At 35.6% G+C, this 21,180-nt stretch overlaps 1 long non-coding RNA gene across 4 annotated transcripts; it reads left to right on the forward strand.

Annotated features, from left to right (window-relative positions):
• Positions 1 to 11,494: 11,494 nt before the first annotated feature.
• Positions 11,495 to 17,382, forward strand: LOC309505108. 4 transcript variants are annotated; one of them, XR_014208278.1, is made up of 6 exons: positions 11,495 to 11,532; positions 11,973 to 12,068; positions 12,303 to 12,750; positions 12,847 to 12,998; positions 14,647 to 14,736; positions 16,226 to 17,382. It is a non-coding gene; the product is annotated as an uncharacterized lncRNA (long non-coding RNA). The 4 variants fall into 4 exon arrangements; XR_014208279.1 differs by lacking the exon at positions 11,495 to 11,532 and having other exon boundaries at positions 11,801 to 12,068; XR_014208280.1 differs by lacking the exon at positions 11,495 to 11,532 and having other exon boundaries at positions 11,801 to 12,068; positions 12,303 to 12,378.
• Positions 17,383 to 21,180: the final 3,798 nt, after the last annotated feature.

A 21,180-nucleotide genomic window follows, 5' to 3' on the forward strand; every position in this document is an offset into this window, starting at 1 on the left:
ATTTGCTTCACTCCAGTAGTTCATGGCTCCAGGGTAGCCATGGTTATGATCGAGAGGGGGAAGGCAAGAGACAAAATGATTACAAAGAGATGAATACTATGATAATAAATGCCATGAGACACATGTGTGTCTCATTTTACATGCACACACATAAAAAATAAAAAGAAAAAAGAAGAAAAGAAAAGAAAAAAATGCAGACACTAAGCATATCAAATTAGTATGCCAGAGCAATTAAGACCCAATGGGACAATGTGCCAAGTTCTTATGTCCAAAAAAAAAAAAAAAAAAAATTGTAAATACCTCTGAGGCCCCGATTTACTAATATCCTAAATAAAGGGTATTATTTGCTTGTGAAATCCAATAAATCGCAAGCATGCTTTGTAGGCGTATTGTGGGTGATTTTGTAAGAGTAATTGTGGAAAGAGTCACACATGCAAATTGTCTTTGTACACAGCTATATTTAAAGGAGGCTTTTTGTGTGTGGTAAAATCTTCCAAATATTTGCCTCCCATGCATCACTTAGGGGTATGTTCTCAAACATGTGAAAGTTTAGGCTATTGAAGTTAATGGGTGAGATTAATGATGAATTATACATGTTTAACACCTTGTTTATAATTTGACCAGCATCTGCCAGATTTGATACTAATGCAATTTATGTCATATAATTTCAATTATTTTAATGTGCTATGAATTGCGTTTTGAACCATGGTAAATATATTTGTAGGGCTGTCACGATTTCTTAATTAAAATCGAGTGCTCAATTTAAATAATAATAATCGATTGCAATTGACCTGTGTCAATTAAACGGGAAAATTCCAGAAGTGGAGAATTCCACGGACGGAAATCCATGAACCACATTATTAGAGCGTTTTCTTTGGTGATTTATTAAAACCATTTAAAATCATAATAGAGCATAGTGCTATCATTTATAAACCTACGCTTACACAGGAGAATACATCATTGTTTCTAAAAATGCTAATTAAATTATAAAAAAACCTGTTCATCACAATTTCAAAATAAAAGTTAAAATAGCTCGCTCTGAGTTTTGCATGTTTTGATGTCCATGTGTTCTTATTCAAGAAATTGCAGTGGCTGTAGCAATTCTATTGTAAAGAAGTGGCCAAATATAAATAAAAAAAATAGTTAACTTTTTAATTAAATGCTGTTTGGCCAAAAACAAGGATTTGATCATGCTGTAAAGTGTAACACCAGGCCGTTGGCGCCCTGTGCAGACATTTGTTTTAATACATAATACACATAAGCTGATTGTTTATGTTATGTATTTTAACAGTGTTGTTCAATAAAACCATACAATTATTTGCTTTTGATACTTTATTTGAACCTATTATTTTTGTCTAGTTGTTTTAAAGGCTATTTTTATTTATTTATTGCTTACTTGATTAATTGGCAAATGAATCGACCGGATTCTTGATTATCAAAATAATTTGTTTTTATTTAATATTAATTAATATGTTATTTAATATGTATAAGTATAGTTTATATTTAATGCTGTAGACCTATAATTGAAAATAATTACAATTTGTTTATTTTTATTTTTATATTTTATTAAAACTTATCAAACTTAGAGCACCCATTTGGCCAGCAGTGCCTCTGCCCTAAATACCAGGAATTTTAAGAACACAGATCAAAAATAAGAAAACGTGGTCTCATTTACTTTTTTTATTTTTTTATATTTTTTTTTTACATTTGTTTTATTTTACATCATATATTTATGTTGAAAAGAAATTGAGAATTTCAAATACATTGTATAGACACAGGGAGAGAGATGCTCACAAGAAAAAAACGCAAAACCTAAGTAAAAGAACTGCTTGTTAAAAAACAATGTTTTAAAGTCTTTAAAATACACCTGCAAAGTAGCATTTGTATTAATCTATTTACATTTGTATAACTCAATTACTCAAAAACAAATACCACTCTGCAGGAGAATTTACGGCAACACTTTATTTTAAGGTGACACGGTACTACATGCACTTACTATAGCAATAACAGTAACTAATGCATAATTACAAGTAACTAACCTTAAACTAAACCCTAACCATAACCCTAACTCTATAGTAAGTACATGTAGTTGATTATTATTACTCAGTACCTAGAGGAAGTACAATGTAACTATTTCACCTTAAAATAAAGTAACCGAATTTACTCATAAATTCAACTTTATTTTGAGATACTTTATTTAGCATACACTTACAAAATTCACAATTATGGGTTACAATTTGTTTTAAAATTGGGTTTCTGTCACGGTTGTTGAATGCATTGTTTTCTTCTTGTCTCGTGTCATTGTTGTTTATGTGTGAGTGGGCGTTGTCCCGCTCACGTGTCCGTCAGCGCTCCAGCTGATCATCATCATCATCAATCACTGTTCACAGCTGCGATTCATTTCCGTTCCTATATATACTCACACCATTCTCTGTTCCAGTGTCGGATTGTTTGTTGATGTCCTGTGACTTGCCGTGTCTGTTTCCCCGTGGAGTTGCCGTGTCTGTGTTCGCCTTGCCTTGTCTTCCTGCCGTTGTGTTCGTCATCCTTGGGTTCACCGCACTCCAGCACCGGGATTGGGATTCACCACTATCACCGCACCAGCGCCCCACAGACCATCAAGTCCCTGCCTGAGTCTGAATCGCCGCCTTCCTGTTCCTTCTGTTGTGTGTGCTTTGGAGAATAAATATCACTTTGAGTATCTGCGATTGCTTCCTGTTTATTCTATCATGACAGTTTCACTTTATTTTGATGGTCCCTTTAACACGTTCTGTTGACTATAAGTAACGCTGCACCTACATGTCTACTAACTCTCATTAGAGTGTTAGTTAAGTATTAATAGACTGGTAGGGTTAGGGTTGGATTAAGTTGACATGTAGTTGCAAAATGACTTATAGTCAGTAGAGTGTCTGTTGGAGGACCATCACAATAAAGTGTTTGCAGATATTAAGCAGACAGTCTATTATACTCCAATGAAAGTTAGTTGACATAAAGTTGCAAAGTTACTTATAGTCAACAGCACGTTCAAAAGGGACCATCAAAATAAAGTGTTACCTAAAATTGCCCTTGCTAAAGTGTAATTATATAGGCCTAATTGAGTTCTCTCTAGAATTTCTTATTCTTCCTTATAATAATTTAGCCATTTTAGATAAATGTTGTCTACTTGGAATAGTCTTTACATTGGGAGCGAGCCTGTGATGCCGTAAAATGTTGCCTTCATAGGCAGCTCACTAGATTTTGAAATGAAGTATGTGAATCATGCAACTCAGATCTTCAAACTGGCAGATCTGGAAAGTTTCCTCGGCTGTACCTCGTAACCTCACCTCTGAAGTACCACAGGGATCAGTGCTGGGACCCCTGCTGTTCTCCATTTACATAACATCTACATCTCATTTCCCCCCCTTCTGTTTCTACATTGTGATCCCAGCAAGGTTCAATGCATGCTTCTCAGAAATACTGACCTGGTTGTCCAGCCATCAACTTAACCTTATTTTTGATGGCATGAGTGCATCGCCCTTATCTTAACTTAAAGCTACAATATGCAAGAATTTTTGGCCTCTGGAGGGCGCTACATTCCAAACAACAACAACGGCGTAGCTTGATGACGATGTGAAGGAGCGTGGAATGATGGGAACTGTCGTTTTAAACTCCACCGTGGATGTAAATCAGTCAGACGGGAATCTAAAATCATGTTCATGGATGAGGCTAAGTTCTTTTTTTATAATGACATGCTTTTTGTGGCGGGGGGGTTCAGCGCGGTCTGTAATGGGAGAGAGAAGAGACGAGCAAGTAGGTCAAGTGCAAATGACGAACACCTGTGTTTTATTGCAGTGATCCGCGTGGAGAGACCGCTTATAAGCCGCGCGCTGGAACGAGAGAGAGACTGGAGAGAAAATTGGACGCAGAGAAAGAAAACCGGTGGATCCGAGCTCTCATTTTTGAACTGTTTTGTGCCGTCGCGGTTGCCACGGTGAATGCGCGTTGTGCACGACTTTTGTTTGTTTTGCTTTATTTTAATAAAGTACGAGTCCCAGTCACGCCGACCCCTGTCTTCTTCCTTCCTGACTCTTGAACCTCATCACACTTTTATTTCATTAAAATGAATTAACCGCAAGAAAAGTAAGGTTTAATAGCACTACTACATTGGTTATCATAGATGTTACTGTATGTCGAATTCATTGTTGTGATAACGCGGGGCAGTTTTACGTGTTCTAAACAATTGTTGTAAAAGTACATTCGAACATACCCACATCATTTGCCAAAATACTGATTAATATTTATGTATAACACATGCTATATTTATTTACATGGCCATAAACACCAGACGTGATAAACAATGTCAATAAACTAAACAGAAATCTAAAGCAATAATACTTCCCTTACATACCGAATGCTACATTAGGAAATATAAAATTAAGCATAACGTTACTTTGTCGACAGAACCAGCTGCAATCGGTAAAGAATAATTATGTTCCATAACGACTGCAAGAAACAAGCTACGTGTGTTGCTTGATAGACGCTACAACTACAACTTCCGCATTTGTCCAGGACTCCACGCAGTACGAGCGGAAACCGAGGGTAACGCGGATATGACGCAATTGACTGGCGACTCCCAGCTCCCCCCTGCTCTAACGCCCCGTTTCCTTGGTTAAAATCGCAATTTTCTCACGATTTAAAAATAGTTGGAAACATTTGGGATATTGTAAGTAATCAACTTAACAAAATATATAACACTGGCCTTGAGATTATGGGATATTTTAATGCAAAATTCTTGCATATTGTACCTTTAACTCGACAAATCTATTTATCTCAGTGGATTGCTACCAGACCAGATATCACCAGATATAGTTCCAGGCTGATACAGTGGGACACTGGTTAGGGCCAACACATTACTACTCTTGCTCCTCGATTCAAGTGGATAAACTAACTAATAGTGACTATTATTAAACTTATATTGGATAAACTATAAAGTTTCTATAAAAAAAAAGATAACATAACATCCACATTCAATCAAAAACTCAAGAGTTGCCTACTGTAGACAGTGATCTCTATACAATAAAACCCTTCTATACCTGCACTAATGGAAAGGGATGGGATGATTGATAATATATAAATATAATATTATCAATATATCTATAACTAATAATGTTCTTGAGATCATCAGTCGTCACTCACATAATAGCATACTGATATTTGTTTTATATAATAATACTTTTGAAATGGTGATTTTATCATTTATTTGTAATGTAAATGTGTATCTTAAGCTTTAAAGTAAAAACATTGTGCTAGCAAACAGTTGTATAAGATCAGAGCCATTTCTCTTTCTGCTCATCTTAACATGAACAGAGCGGGTGAAACACACTCAGCGTGCTCACTCACAGCGGCACAAAGAACACATAAAGGGAGTAGTGCTTTCTTGAAGTATTGAAAGAGAAATAAATTACTTGGAGTTAGTTTATTTCACTAAATAACAATGGAGTCTTATTTATATTAACCTTCAGTTACCAATCCAATATTCTTCACCAACCAAAGGACTCAGTTTGCATCTAGATATTTGGCAATTGAGTAAAAATCATTTGCACATTTAAAGGGTTAGTTCACCCAAAAATGAAAAGTATGTCAGTAATTACTCACCCTCATGTTGTTCCAACCCCGTAAGACCTTCGTTCATCTTCGGAACACAAATTAAGATATTTTTTGTTAAATCTGAGAGCTGATCACTCCTCCATAGGCTTTTAAGTGATTGAAACTTGCTGGCCCAGAAAAGTTATTAAAGAGATCGTTAATATAGTCCAAGTGACTACAGTGGCTCAGTCTTAAGTTTATCAAGCAACGAGAATATGTTTGTGTGCAAAAAACAAACAAAAATAACGACTTTATTCCACTATTAATTTCCTTCTCTCTGGGCCTCGTAGTGTTTAAGCGTAGCGCGTCTGTGTTGCACGTCACCACGCATCACACACATGACCAGCGTCGGCCAATAGTGAGCCTACGTGGTGACGTGTAAAACAGACGCGCAGCGCAAAAACACTACGTAAACTAACTCGAGGCCCAGAGAGAAGGAAATGAATAGTGGAATAAAGTTGTTATTTTTGTTTGTTTTTGCGCACAAAAAGTATTCTCGTCGCTTTATAAACTTAAGACTGAGCCACTGTAGTCACTTGGACTATATTAACGATCTCTTTAATAACTTTTCTGGGCCAGCAAGTTTCAATCACTTAGAAGCCTATGGAGGAGTGATCAGCTCTCAGATTTAATCAAAAATATCTTAATTTGTGTTCCGAAGATGAACGGAGGTCTTACGGGGTTGGAACAACATGAGGGTGAGTAATTACTGACAGAATTTTCATTTTTGGGTGAATTAACCCTTTAAGCCACATTGCTTGCTTCAGAACACATTTTTTTTTATAAAAAAAAAAAAAAAATTATGTTGCAGGGACTTACTTGGCATTTGCCGGTGCCATTAGTAGCATGAATTTAATCTTTCAAAGGTACAGTTAATTGTGCCACATATGTTGAAGGCACTTATTTATTGTACTTTAGTAATGCTCTTGAAAATCGAATTCCTTGTGTAGCTGGATCATGGGTGTAGTAGCTCTATTTCAAGAATATAACAGAAACATTGTGTGTTCATGTGTATGCTAACAATGCCTGCATAATTCCATCTTGTTTATTTTTGCTATATTTCATCATTATTTCAATATGGAACACACATTTTCTAATGAAGTCATACTGTGAAGACAAAAGCAGTAGCTTGGCCTTTGCTGCAAAGATACACTGACATTTTACACTCAGAAATCTGCCCTTAGCAGTAGAATATTAGAAACACACCATAAGCAATCTGAAAACATCTTAAACTTTTTATGCACTCTTTATTGCGCCTTCTGCCCATTCTATTACGCCCATAAACACACTAACAGCCGTAACCCAGCTCACCAAGTCTCTTGCTACAAACTCTGGGAAAGCTATACTGCTGATTGCAATCAATTTGATTCAATAAGGAAATTGAATGCAAGATTAAGTGTTTTGCTTAATGCACACTAACTCGAAGGTCAGACCTCTATTGCAAGTGTCAGCCGAGTTGTTGACGGCACCATCTGTTCATATATGTGACCATTTAAGAGTATATCTCTATTAAGCGACCGTGATGTATTAGACAATGTCCCTGCCTGCCGTCATCCCACGACTCGTTCCATAATTGCACTCTTTCGTCGTAATGTCAAAAGGCTACATATAATGTAAAAACCATCTCCTGTATGAATTCGAATTGTCTTCTGTTATTTATGCAAATTGGGCAGGTGGAGGGAGGATGTTTTGCATTTGCTATAAAGCTCTGAAAGCTTAGGTCAAAAACATTGTTTACAAGTGCCTTCTCTGTGGCAGTATTTACATGAGAATGTTTAATAAATTGTTTATATTACTCACACAGAATGCCCCCTTCAATACATAGGGCCATTACTTACAGAGTAATAGTGTGCGGTTTCATTGAAAATTGAAGAATGTTAGATGACACATGCTGAGCCGCATAAAACAATTCTAGAATGTAATATTCATGAAAGGCGGCAAAAGCCATCGATCTATGGTAATGTTTTAAATGGCAATGGATTTGGATCATGCTAACAGCACCCTCAAACACTATATCCTTTCTATTTCCATTTCAGTGATAAAATCTTAAAAATTAGGCATTTTGCTTTCTTGATAGCCTCCATTAACAACAGTAAACTACTGAGCTTATGATTTACTATGTATTTGACCTATTATGCATTTGCAATTACCCTCTAAATGGTATGAACTTCTTTATTTTACTGTAAGAAAGCTGCCCCCAGATAATGTTTTAGGATCTCATAAGTAATATAAAGTAATAATCATATAGTTATATTCCCTCAAGCATTGCTTCTGGCCATTTAGAAGAAAACTCTGCATTATACAATAGTATGTCTTCGGAAATGGAGGGACCCTAGTGTCTTCGGACATAGCGGATATTATTTTGGAGAGCTAACAAAACTACTGAAGCATCTGATATAATTCAAGTCAAGACACAACAGATGAAATCACTCCCTTATGAAGAGAATGGTGCCAGTGGGACAAATTCATGCATTCATGAGTTTGCCTCAAAGAACAGATGGTAAAAGATGGCAAACTGTTCTATCTCTGCCTCCCTTTCACTTGAAGCTAAACATACCCATGCTACACCGAATGACACATGTGATGGTTTAAAATAAACACCACAAAACCATTCATCATCTGTGGAACAGCATAAGTAAAGAATTTGTTTACGCTATTTTAACATAAAATGATTAAAATAGGATGGGCTCCAGCAACTGCATATATGCATATATTTCATTCTACAGAATTGGTGCAAACTGCTGTCCCACAACCAAACACACTTTTAAAAAGCATTCACAAGTATTCAAATCTTAGATGTTTACAAAGATCATTCGGTTATCTATTGAAACCCACTATAATATTTAAAATATCAGTAAGCTTAATATATGTAAAATCATAATTAATTGGGTACTTTCAATTGGGTGGTGGCTGTCCCGAACCCTACATGTTTTAAATGTATGCAAATTATATAGAAATATTTTTTTTTTTTGCAGTTTATTCCATTGTTGTTTTTAAAAATATATTTTTTATAGGACTGGGTAAAAAAATATTGATTTCTCGATTTTAATCGATTCTCATTTTTACTAACCGATATCGATTCTTAAATCCCAAGAATCGATTAGTCATCCTGTTTTTAGTTGATGAATGAATGGAACATTGTAGCGCGCATCCCATCCAATAAATCACAATAATCTTTGTGCTTTGTTACTACTGATATGAAACAAAGTCTCAGATTTCAAATTACGTTCATTTTCTTACGAAATTCAAAAACATAAATACCTTTTTGGCGCTGTGGTGTGAGATCGCTCTGGCGCAGCTCAAGAGAAGCAGCAGCACATGATCTTCTCTTCCGCCTTAACACCAGTTACAGCGCAAAATAAACATGAATGAGCATCTGAAAGTGTGTTAAAAGATAGAGCACAACTTATCAAAATCAGTATCATGTTACATTGAATCGCTCAGTGTTTCAACCGTGGAAAGACGTCAGTAAACAATGCCATGTAACGTCACATTTACCTCAGAAAAAACATATCCAGTGAACAAACTTGTTAGTCAACTGGAAAAAATAACTAGAGAGGAGCATTTTGCTAAATATATGCACCATATTACATATTCATTATAATTTTTCATGTTCTTCAATATTTAATGAATGTTTGAATAAATCTGGCAAGTTTTTATGACAGCCACCATTTAAATGTTTATATTTCATATAACTTTATTATTTTAAAAATAAACAAAAGTGTAATTTAAGTGTTACAAATCAGTTAATTATTAACCTTCAATATTATTGTACTAGTTGGCTGACTCCCATAGTTACAGCATTAGTAAAGAAATTTATCCAAATAATATCCTGATTTCCAAAATCAATATTGAATCGAAATCGAATCGAAATAGAAGCTTGTGAATTGAAATCGAATTGAATTGTGAAATGTGTCAATACCCAGCCCTAATTTTTCAAAAAGTTCAAAAAACATATTTATTTTATATTTTGTGTACCGCATTTTTATGTCACTACCGAAACAGATTCTGTTGTAATCCATTGGCTGAGACTGATTTTACTACACCTCTACATTCCTGTGTCCCTCTCTCTCATAGCTACATGGTGAGTAGATAGGTCCCATCATTTTGAGGTAAATGTGTTCAAAAGTCTGAAAATCTGTGTGCAACTTTAAGGAACGTCAACACCAAACACCAGAACTATGCTAGGTAACCATGTACTGATTAGCATATTTGAGCTAAGCTCAAAAGTATCTAAAATTGTCACAACCGAAACATGTGGTTTCAGGTGTGACATTATTGTTTTTTGGGTGTTATTCCATAAATTTCAGCTATTATATGTGTACAACTGATCAGAACTGTGCTAGCTAACCTTGTGCTAATTAGCATCTTTGAGCTAGGCTTAAAAGTATCTAAAATTGTCACTACCGAAACAGTCACGACAAACGTAGTGACGTTTCGGTTGTGACGTTGTTTTGGTAGTGACAAATGGGACACAAAATCAATTATAGTACTACAATTAAGTAGTACAGTTATGCAAATCATTAGCATTTCAGTATGTTAAGTTGAGTTAAAATTCTGTAATGTGATGAATTACATCAACAACTTGAAGCAACAACTGCTGATGGAATGGCAACGGCAGCCGGAAGTAAACGGTTAACTGCCGTAGCTAAATAACGCAAAAATCGGCATAAAAAAATATATATATACTGTAAGTGATTTTAAAAAGCATGAGAAGGGTTGCTTTCGGCATTTAATGATATACCATAAAACATAATATTAACTTTATTAATCTGTCACGCAGTAAAGACTATGACAAATCAGCTGTTCACCCATAGTAGATGGTTACAGTAGAACGTCGCGAAGTAGCAGTTAAAGTCGTGGATTCGCAATAGAACGACAGAATGCCATTTCCATTCCACCAGAGGATGTTCCTTAAAGTCCCTATAACTGTCACTACCGAAAATGTGCAGTCACGGCCGAAGCATGGGATGTTTTGTCAAAAATAAAGTATATTGAATTATCAACTAAGATGTTATGATATTGTTTGGTTCAATGTATATTCAAACTAATGAATCCTTAACTTTGAAATCAGTATTATTAACTTTTTGCCTTTCACATAATTGTTATTGATTTACCTGTGAAAACGTTTTAATAAAATAGCACACACACACACACAAAAAAGAAAAATGTACAAGGTAAATGTAAACAAAACCTTAATAGGCCAATATAACCCTTCTTATTAAATGATATATTATTGTGTTTCGGTAATGACAAATTTGGATAGAGGAAAATATTCCAAAACTTTCTTAAAATACAATATGAGAAATATCTGGACAATTTTCTAGAAGTGTGTAGGCCCTACTTTGGATATTATACAATTTGCATACATACAAAATTCTGGAAAAGGATTTTTTCTAAAGATGTTTGCAACCAATTCTGTAGAATGGCCCATAAAACATAATTTTGAATCCTATATTTTAATGTGCTCTCAGTCTTTCAACCCTACTGCACAGTATACAAATGTAATTATGCAGTTATATAATACTTAATATATAGTACTATAATCAAAATTTATCTTGCAATTTGCAGTCTCCGAAGAGACTACACTGTAAAAAATTATTTCCATGATTTGTTAACACAACATATTTTCTTTTGTCAAATCAACTTAGATGCACTAATGTTGTTCAGATAACAAAACATTTTAAGTTAAGGTTTATTAAACTAATGGCTTGGTGGCAATTCACTGATATAAAATAAAAACATTAGTTGATTCAACTAATAGATAGTTCACTGGACTTCTGAGTCTTAGTTTTCCCTGCGCATGCGCCGGACGCCCGGGAGACGAGTACGACACAGACGACACTTGATTGACTTGAACGAGAGGGCGCGATTTTCTCCTCAGCTTGACAAGCCAGACGGTTTATGGTAAGTAATTTTAAAATTCAGTGTCTTAATAGACTGGTTTTCTCTAAGGGCAATGTAATTTATTTGCTAGGAAGCGAGAATTCAGAAGAAGGTTTAAATCTGTAATAATTTTGCCTCAGAAATTCCAGAAGTTCCCATTGAGGTTATTTTATATAGGCCTAGTGTTTCTTATCTTTACAGTTTAGTAAGGCTGTTAGTGAAGCGTTTCAACCTTAAAATAATCCCGATAAATAACAATATTTGAGTTATTTTTCATTTTTGTCTTGATTGAACACGAATGCGTATTGCCCGTTTTAAAATATGCATTCAGGTTAAGTTAACGTTACATTTAAGAGAAGGAAACGGCAATAAGTAGGCTAATAGAGATTGAACTGTTAACGTTATACTTATGATTCTTAAGCAATAAGTGTTCAAATGAATCTTTTTATGTGATATTTCAGACGTGTTGAGCTTTTGAACATGTTTGCCAAGTTACACGACGTAACTTTGTAACACAGCTGAACGGGAAGGCGCCATATTCTTCTAGGCTGTTTATGGTAAGTATTAAGCTCAACTGGTTTTGTCTAATATTAATTTAATGTATTTCCTAGGCGGCAAAAACTCCGAAAATGGTTTAAATTTATTATAATTCTGCATCAGAAATGTCGTCCTCTTTTTCGTTGACCCGTTTCCATTGAGTCCATTTAATATACATAACGTTAACGTTAGTGGTTTAATGTTAACGTAGTAGCTTTCACACATGAGCCTTTTATACGTTTTTTACATTTTAGAGATTATGTGTGAACGGATCCTAAACATGTTAAAGATGTGAGGAGCAGATGGCCTGCTTTATTTACCCAGAGACAGGTTAGCATTCTTTACTAAAACATGGGTTAACTGTTACTTTTGTAATACAGCATTGCCTTGCATTATAAACCATCTTTTTTAAACTACCTATTCTAAAACTTAAAACACTTATTTATTTATTTATTTTAATCTTTAGAACCCATTTCTCAATACTTGGGTTACTTTGTCAAAACTCTTCACACAGTAAGCACAACAGTGGTCTATGTGGGTTAAACTGTGGATAATTTATCACTGCTTTGGCACAAAATAAATTCAATGAATATATCTTTCAATTAATCTTTGCATGATTTCTTGTCTCTTACAGACAACCATTACCAAACCTACAGGCCAATCTGCACGTTTACATAGGCTACTCTTTTGAAAACTGAAAAGGTGACCTCAGTATTGAGAAAATGTGTCCTAGCAATTGTTAATAAAAAAATAAATAAAAACTGTAATATTCTAATTGTGGGTCTGTCATTTTACTAGATTGCTGCAAAATTTGGACGCATTGTGTCCACCGACATTAAGGCAACCTTTTTCCATGGGCTTGATGAGTAACGAGTAACGGATTTTTGCGGTTGTACCAAGCCAAAGACATTGGAGAACTCAAGACCCTGATTCAGTCTCTTAAGGATGATGTGAGTATATGTTAATTTATTTTTAGAAAAATGGTTACAGTGTCATATGCCTGATTAATTAAAATTTCCATGCAACAGCATAGGCGTGTTTCCACTATCAGGCCAAAATCGAGCATGCTAGTGCGTGCCAGGGCCAGTCGTGCTTACACTGTCACTTCCAGGGCTTGATCAGGCCTCAAATGGACTTCCTCTGGGCAAATGGCCAGAGCTTTTTGGAGGTTTTTTATTATAAAAAATAAATGTATCATGTTATTTTATCAGGCAACCAACCAGCTAACTTCAACATTTAAGACAATTTTAGCAATTTTCAGTTCTCAAAACTCACTTTAAAGGGTTAGTTCACCCAAAAATGAAAATTCTGTCAGTAATTACTCACCCTCATGTTGTTCCAACCGCGCAAGACCTTCGTTCATCTTCGGAACACAAATTAATATATTTTTGATGAAATCTGAGAGCTGATCACTCCTCCGTATAGGCTGCTAGGTGGCCCAAACTTTGTTGGCCCAGAAAAGTTATTAAAGAGATCTTTAATATAGTCCAAGTGACTACAGTGGCTCAATCTTAAGTATATCAAGCGACGAGAATACTTTTTGTGTGCAAAAACAAACAAAAATAACGACTTTATTCCATTATTCATTTCCTTCTCTCTGGGCCTCGTAGTGTTTTTGCGCTGCGCGTCTGTGTTATACGTCATCACGCATCACACACATGACCAGCGTTGGCCAATAGTGAGCCTACGTGGTGACGTGTAACACAGACGCGCTACGCAAAAACACTACGCGAACCAACTAGAGGTCCAGAGAGAAGGAAATGAATAGTGAATAAAGTAGTTATTTTTGTTTGTTTTTGAGCACAAAAAGTATTCTCGTCGCTTGATATACTTAAGATTGAGCCACTGTAGTCACTTGGACTATATTAACGATCTCTTTAATAACTTTTCTGGGCCAGCAAGTTTGGGCCATCTAGCAGCCTACGGAGGAGTCAGACAGAGCTCAGATTTCATCAAAAATATATTAATTTGTGTTCCGAAGATGAACGAAGGTCTTACGCGGTTGGAACAACATGAGGGTGAGTAATTACTGACAGAATTTTCATTTTTGGGTGAACTATCCCTTTAAGACACCAGCGAGTGTTGCGATTCGATGGAGATTCTGATCACTGTGAAGCAGATATATATTTATATGTGATGCTAAAGGCTACTTATGCTAACCATAGCGATAATAAATACACATGTTTTATGTCTCTTTTTTCCCTTTCCCTTTTTTTCCCATTTGTTGATGCTCTTTTATATGAAATGATAAATACCAGTTTGATTCAGAATGATTGATAAGCACTCCTGACACAAAGTAATAAGTTAATGTCACTGTAACATTTTTATTGTAAAACATTGGTCAAATATTGATACTAGAATCTCAAGTCTTAAGTAATGGTGGGGTTGTCTGATGTTGTTCTATGGAGCCATGTTAAGGGTGGGTTTGAGGGAATCACTGCAGAGCTACTGGCCTGAAAGTGGAAAGCCTTAGTGCTCGAGGTCCGAGGCTATTGGCCCTCTCCCGGCACGCTGTTTGCCCTGGCTCGCACTGGCATGACAGTGGAAAAGTGGCTTATGACTACTAGTTTTTATTTAAAACAATGTTTTTCATTGCAGAGCTTAAACCAATCTAGAAGAGCACTTGTCCTTTTTGGGTTTCCTTACTTCCTTAAAGAGGAACCCTCCAAGTTCATCAAAATTTGTGAGGTATGTAAATATCATGTTTGTTGTAATACAATAAAGTCAGGGCTCAATGCTAAGGATTTTTTTCTACTGGCTATCACAGATACACATATCATAGTATTGATGCTTAAACAATATATTGTTCAGACCAAGAAAAGTCTATTTTTGTGTTTTAAAATATTTTATCAACACATTGCACTTTTTTGGACTGCAAAGCTACAAGTTTTTCAGTAAAATAATTTATGTCACATTATTAGTGTCATATTTGTTTTTTTGTTTGTGTTTTTCTTATGGGGATGGGGTTTGGCCAATGACTTTTCTTTTTTTCAGGGGAGGGAGTCTACCCCATGTAGAATGTAAAGTTCTTTGGAGTAACTGAAATAATTTTAAGCTATTTTAAACCGACGTGGCCAAGACCTAGCATTATTGGTTTAAAATAATTAAAACATTAAAGAACATTTGCCATTAATTGTACTATAGATTAGGGCTGAACGATACATCGAATTTTCATCGTCATTGCGATATGAACTCGCGCAATGAACACATTGCAACAGACAGCCTGACACGATGAATAATGCCTGGTTCAGATTACAAGATTTTTGTGTCTGTTACGATAGTCACGGTGTCAGATTACACGATTTTGACTCTTGACTCGTGTCATGGACAAGAAACGTCAGACTACACGTTGCTTTCCGGCCAGTCATCGCGTGCCGTCACACGCGCACACACACACACACTCACTGTCCCTCGCTCAATCACTCACTTGCGCTCTCGCGCTGAGTCGCGCACACACACACACGCTCACTCGCGCGCGCACACACACACTCACTGTCCCTCGCTCACTCACTCACACACACACACACACTCACCCGCGCACACACACACTTGCACGCACACACTCGCACGCACACACTCGCTCACTGGCGCACACACACACTCACTGTTGCTCGCACTCTCACTCACTCGCGCACACTCACTCTCGTTTAAATACTCAACCCGTCGTAGAGGACCGTTAAAAAATTAAACATGCTAGTCTTTCTGTTGTGATGTCGTGAAGCATCGCAGATGCAACATAGGTTGTCGCCCACTATGACACTATACGAGATGAAACGATCGAATCTTGCGTCCCGACGCCCGTTGTCGTTTATGAATCCCCACAACACCCTACGTCAAACGGATCGTGCCAAAATCGTGTAATCTGAACCAGGCAGGTAATAAACGTTTGAGAATCACGCAAAGAACCTATTTGAGAATCACGCAAAGAACCTATTAAAGTACTAAGACATGGGAACAGGATAGCTAACATTCACATTTGAATATTTATCGCAAGTCGTATCGTCATTGCAATATTAAACAAAGTTATCGCACATCGCAGCTTTTCCTCATATCGTGCAGCCCTACTATAGATTCTATGGACTATGCAGGCTTGCCTCTGTTTAAAACTCATTCATTGTTAACCTACAAATGCTTTGCACTTTTATGATTCATAGTAATTTCCCTTTTCTCTTATTAGCCAACTGATGAGGAAGAGGTGGTGAAGGGGATGAATGTTGGACTCTTGGTGGTCACAGAGAAGAACACTGCAAAACTTCTCCCAAAGGAAATAATTGATGTGGCTGTGGTGTTAGAGGAGGAGATTGTGCTTGATGGCTTAAAGGACGTGTCAAATGCCTTTGCTGTACTAATGGGGCTTCTTTATGCTCTGGATATCACTTACCCCAAAGAGGTCAAATATACATTTGAAGTACTCCAAAAAGTGCTCATGAAAATTGGTGGCGAGGCATGTTCGCGGAATAAGGAACAAACTGTTCAGTGTTTAGTGGAAGAGGATTTTACTCTCCCCTACTCACACTCACTGACATTCTGACTTGATGTTTTTATTCATCAACTTTGAAGACAAAATCTCAGAAACAAATATAACTCTTTGCTAGCTCTAATGAAAAGGAGAAAATCATTTTGTTCAAAGATATGCAACTTCAATGTAAGTGTTTATTTTTTATATATGCTGCATCTTTCTCACCTTTTTTACCCCTGACCTGTTTTCATGCCTGATAATTGAAGTAATCCATGTGAGTCCAGTGGATTGAGCTCAAGTTTATGAAGTGAGTGCTTTTTTTGCACAAAAAAAACGTGAATGTGCGTTGAAGATTGATAGATTAATATTTGGGTAAATATTTTTATTTTTGCACTAAGCACTCACATCGCTTCATAAACTTAAGGGTTAAACCACTGGAGTCACATGGATAACTTCTATGATGTCTTTATAAAATTTCTGGGGCTTTAAAGTGGTAGTTGCATAGGCTGTCAATGAATGGACAAAAAGCTCTCAGATTTCATTAAAAATCTCTTAATTTGTGTTCCAAAGACGAATTAATGTCTTACAGGTTTGGAACGACATGAGGGTGAGTACTGACAAATTTCATTTTTGGGTGAACTTACCCTTTAAATGCTGTTTGAGAAATGCTTTTTAATATTCGTTGAGATTTGTTATGAATAGTGGCCTGATATTTTGTGGTTTGCTTGTCAATAGTTTTCTTATTTCATTCACTTTATGAGGTTGTACATACTCGCATACTCCATACTTGTATTGTTTTATTGAACAGACAAAATATTGTTTTGAGCAAATGATTTTCATGTGTAATGTTCATTAAATGGGTTTTTTGTTTTTAATTCTATTGCACATAATTCAAGCTGATGTTAATGTCATCACACTGACATTTGTTTATTCTCACACATGCTTGACATTTATAGCAGCAGCTTGTATCCTGTTGCTTTAATGTATTTTTTTCAAACAGCAGTTAATTCTCTCATAGGCCTACTAATTTATACTAAGATATACTTGTCAGACAATTCAATGAATTAATATTTTTGTGAATGTTATAATAAATGTTAAAGTTATGGTTTATTTGTGCTCTGTTATTCCAGAATTTGTTTTAACAAAAAAGCTTTTGTCATGTTAAGTTGTGTTGAAGTTGACTTAACTCATAATTTTAAGGCAACCGTGTAAACTTCTTAGTTAATTGTTACAACAAACTATATGTAGTTAAGATTACGTTGAGTTAACTCATAATGAAGTTGACTTAACTCATAATTTTAAGGCAACCGTGTAAACTTCTTAGTTAATTGTTACAACAAACTATATGTAGTTAAGATTACGTTGAGTTAACTTAAAATAGTTTGTTCATATAATATTGAATTAAGTTGAGTGAATTTAAATTTGTAAGTTAACTTAATCCCTTTGATTGCTTGAATAAGTTGATACAATATTTAATCCTAAATTATGACAACAAAATCACTTGTTGTAAAAACTCACATTTTTAGGTTCAATGAACTCAAAATTTTAAGGCAACCAGGTAACTTACTTTTTTTAGTCAAACTAACAAATCATTTTTTACAGTGTAGGGACCTGTTTCTATGTTAGACTTAACACCCTTAACTCCAAAAAATTATGCAGTGCAACAATTCAAAATAAAATACTCCTTTTAAAATCAATGCTGGCTTATAAGAGAAACGGTTTAAGAGGTTACAGAGTTTCTGCAGAGGTGTTTTTAATATTCCTTCACAAACATATGCTACCTGGTTCCTCGGAGAACATCCGTATTGATGGAGATGGCAGGCGTATGCGGTCGGATTGACAGTTTTTGCGTATCACTGCTAACGCTGATGTGCAACAACATCTGCACTCAAAAGGATCGCAGGAAATTTCCTTATTTAGCATTTCAAATGGATTGGATGTAATTATGAAAAAAATCTGATATGCCCACATAGATTTTTCCTTAATATGGAAGGGATTTTTCCCTACTGTGGAGCATGGTTTGGGTGAAATGAATGAATAAATAAATAAAAACAGGTGGATCTGAACGCAGTGAAGCACGCCAAATTTGGGCAAACAAAGTATGTGAGATTGGAGTGCTAAGTGGTGTTTTGACAGCTAAATAGGACAGGCCTCACAGCAGAATCAAAACGTCTGACCTTGAAATTTGAGCTGCTCTGGCACAACAGAGTCCAACCTTGTAGGTTGCTTCAGTAACCCTTGATCCTCTTTCACAGAAAATGTACTCACTTTCAAAACAAACAATAAAAGTAATAAGTTTGATTATTCTAAAAGATAAGAAAGGGAAAAGATACATTAATGTACCCAACAACAACAAAAACAAAAACATTAACAAAAAATAATGTATTTTATGGTATTGATTACAGGACCCTTAACACAATCACAAAGTATTGTAATCTATTTCACATATTGTGTGTGATCTATATTAATAATAGCTACAACTAGTATTGTTGTAGTATCGTAGTATTGTTTCTACAACACTTTTTTTTTAATAATAACTATTAAAATTATCCCATGGGGGCTATAGTAATACAAAAATAAATAAAATAAAAACATTAGTAGACATATGTAGACTTTGTAATCTGAATTACAGCCTTTCCAAAAGTGCTAAATACTGATTATTTTCACAGGCATAACTCAAACCTAAACTGCATATGTAACTGTTCTTGTGAATATACTATTTACGAGTAAATAATGAAACAAAATAATATAGGATAAACTTGTGAGTCTATATTATTCTGTTATTTACTTTATAATTTCTGAGATACTCTTTGATAGTTTGATTTATTTGTGTCGTCAAACTGTTGCATATAAGCAATATCACACAAGCAGGTGTGTGATATGGCTCTAACAGCACCTACATTGCTTATATATCTTCAGTTTGATGGCACAAATAAAACAATCAGAATTATTTCCATTCATTCCCAGAATATGAATTCTTGATATCAACAATTACATTTTCACTAGTTAAAATGTTAATTATTGATATCAACAATTATGTCATCACTTGCAGAAATATGAATTCTTGATTTCACTAAATAAATGTCAACTATTAAAACTATAATATTTCATATCTGTAATTGTATTTTCACTATGTCATTGGCTGCTATTCAAATTCAAGTGTTGATATCAAGAATTGATTTCTTACTATCAGAAATACAATTCTTGCAAGTAAAAATCATAATTTGCTATCAATTAGCCTTTCGCCGAGCCCCGCCCCCCTTAGTTACTGTTGCTACGTCCGACAAACAAATGGTCAAACACGACCAGCGCGACAGATTGCCATGACGGGAAGAGGTATACCCGTGCGTGTCAGTGACCTTTTTTGGAGCAATACCTCCGCGATATCCTCCAGATCGAGGCAGAAGTGGTTACAGTATGCAGTGGAGGGATATATTCAAAATATAAAAATACTCAATGAACGAGACACGACTACTATCGAGGCTTACCGGTCTCAAGCGAAATCTGAGAAACCCCATGACAATCGCAAAAAAAAATCTCTAATACCCACGCAATCGACATAAACACACGCAGACGGCAGCTTGGACGTTTGTGATCAACCAGCATCCCCAGGCATCGTAGACCTCTGTCTTGATTTTCTCCGATTGTTGCAGTTATCTGAGCTGTTATTATTTTATTATTTTTTTGTTCCAGTTCAGCCCTGCTTTAACGTTAGGTGCTTTGTTCTTGGGGAAGAATAAAAAAAAATAAAAAAAAACAAAAAATAAACTAACGTTAGGGTTGCCAAATGTCCCGTATTTTGGCCATTATTTATTTGTCATAATTAATAATGCATAATGTAGGCTATCTCCCTTGTCCTGTTTTTTTTACTGCAAAGCTGATCTAACGTTAACCACTGACTGATACAGCAGCAGTGCTGATCACGACACCTGTTATCATCCTATCAATAATAATAATAATATATAATATATTTTGATATAATATATCATTATTTAGGGACGGACAAATCATTGTTTGGTTTACCGCACCGAGCGGGACTTTCAATGTCAGCATTTTGATTTCGGCAAATCAGTTTAGGCGAATGCAAACAACGTGATTATTGATTCCAACATCCACCGATGCAAGAAAACGTGCAACCTACCTGAGGGAATAATACGCTGATTTACTGCTCAATAAATATTTCTGTTTGTTATCAATGTAGAAAACCAGGATTCTGTCATTTTTTTTTTTCAGGATTCTTTGATGAATAGAAAGTTTCAGAGTTTTCTGAAATAGAAAGCTTTTCTAACGTTATAAATGTCTATACTGTCACTTTTGATCAATTGAATGCATCCTTGCCTATTACTTTTCTTAATTTCTTAAACAATACTGACCCCAAATTACTTTTACCGGTTCTTTGTGGCAAGCTTTATGCGTGCGGTCGTGCGCTTGAGTGCGGCTATATTACGTAAACGCTCATTATCCTGTATTTAAGTAATTCAATTAATATAAAGGGGCGATTTGTCCACTAATGGCTTAAATGAAAAACTATAGTCGACTAGAAAATGTTTTGTTTTTTTTGTCAGAAGCAGCCCTTATTCCACATATTTACAAACGCCGTGGGCGCACCGCTTCACCATCTTGCTTGGAGAATGTTTGTCGGACCTGCTCACATAGTAACGGTTGCTATGATG

Source organism: Leuciscus leuciscus (assembly GCF_965113295.1).
Source record: "Leuciscus leuciscus genome assembly, chromosome: 8".
Taxonomy (NCBI): Eukaryota; Metazoa; Chordata; class Actinopteri; order Cypriniformes; family Leuciscidae; genus Leuciscus; species Leuciscus leuciscus.